This window comes from Monopterus albus, unplaced genomic scaffold, assembly GCF_001952655.1.
Source record: "Monopterus albus unplaced genomic scaffold, M_albus_1.0 scaffold47.1, whole genome shotgun sequence".
Lineage (NCBI taxonomy): Eukaryota > Metazoa > Chordata > Actinopteri > Synbranchiformes > Synbranchidae > Monopterus > Monopterus albus.
In genome coordinates, this window is record NW_018127927.1 from 1,202,427 (window position 1) to 1,204,399 (window position 1,973).

Genomic DNA, 1,973 nt, shown 5'->3' on the forward strand with positions numbered 1-1,973 from the left:
GGTACTCAAATCCTTCCACCACAATAAGGTGGTTGTTCAAGGATGGGAAAATTTCTAATTAATGAATGAAATATCCTGATATTTTAAATAAATTGCAGCATAAGTTGAAAAATAGCTGTGTATTTACTGTAGTTACAGAAGAAAGCATGGATATTCTTTTAAATGAGAGAGCCACTGACAATCACAGTGAGTCATGGCCAAGTCTCTGTCTGGACAGACAAGCCACAGTCCAAATAAAAACACAAGCGTGAACAGGTTTGACACATTCTTGGACATAAAGAGTCACTGTTATAAAAGCACATCTGCTCCTTTTTCAGTCTTAGGATGGAAATAAATCCAACGCAACATCTTCATTATGTAATGACAGAATGGAAATTACACATCTAAAAATGAGTTTGTGAATAAGGTGGTGAGTTAAATTTTTCCTTTCTCTGCCCTCAGGTGAAAACTGCCACATGAGAGTCTGTATAAAATGATTAAACACAGTTTAGTGTTTGGCAGGAATGTGAGTGTGCAGACCAAATAGGCCAAAAAAAATTCTCACTCATTTTCCTTTTCAATTAAATTTCTTTTTTTAAATTTTAATTTTAATTCAATTTTACTTATGCTACCATGTCTCAATATATCCTGTCTACTTGCCATTCTTAATAGTATTCTGCCAATAAAACCTAACATGAAACTTTGATTAGATGTTTACTTATCAAGTACATGACCTTAATTTTTATCCTTATGGTTTTCCTATGTATGCATGCCAGTGCCACCATAATAACATGCAACATCCCAGAAGGCCTGGCATAATAATGAATAAGAAAAATATGTGTCCTTGTGTGTGTGCATGGGCCTCTGCGTGTGCATGCACTTACCAATTATGCATGCCAGTTGTGACGTTTCAGCCCCATCAGTTGTAGCCAGTTTCCATGGCAACATCTCTCTGAGAGCACAGACGTAGGAGAGAGGGGAAAGGAGTTGAGACAATTATTGTGATGGAGGTTGCTGAAAAAGGCGGGGATGATGATTGTTAAAGAGTGTGAACCGTGGGATGAGACAGAACGAGAAACAGATGCATGTGTTGTGAGTGAGCGAGCAATTGTGTGTGTATGTACTGTATGTTGCTGTGTGTGTGTGTCTGAATCTTGGGATAAGCAGGTGTCATGCTTAAGCACTGGGGCTGTGGTCATCATGACTAGATGCACAAAGCTGTGAAATGTATACTGGATGTAATATAAATGAAAAGCTTTGTCGAGAAAGCAGTGCTGCCAGGCATGTGAGCCAACTTGAATCAGATTTTTCTGTGTTTTGAGTGAGACTCTCAGAGTGAGTCAACAGGAATTTCTAATACAATTTAGTTTCCATGGTGACAGCGGGGAATTATATGTCCTTTTCAAACAGAGGGGAAAACGCCAGTTTGAAACCTTGTTGCTCTGTCTGAATCATTATTTAGACAAGTGATAACCTGGAACACCTTTACAGACCTTACAAATAAGTCCCAGAGCAAGCTTAGAGACAGACTCGGCGTCTTCTGAAAAATTTAATAAAATAAAAAATACAAGAACAACAAGGATGTTGAGAGAAAACATCAGAAATGTTTAAAAACACAGCTGCTTTATTATTAGTTGTAGTGACATTTTCATCAGTGGTCTCTTGCTGTGAAGATTAAATCTGTCAATTTAATTTTGTTATGCAATCTAATGGGGACCCAGTGCCCTATAATTTGATATGTAAACATTCTGGGGGTACATCATCCTCTCAAAGCTGCCTCTCCAAGGCATTTTCCTGGAATTCAGTTATTTTGGTGCCTTTTAAGAGGTTATGTGACTGTCCTTGAAACTACTTCTATATACAGCTGTTTTTCAACAGCTTCAATGTGGCACTTTGTGTTCTGTGCACCACTCCACATCCTTGCTTATAAATTCCCCTCATCCTCCACTGTTATGGTTTTCTTCTCTCTCCTCTACATGAGTACAGCACCTCAC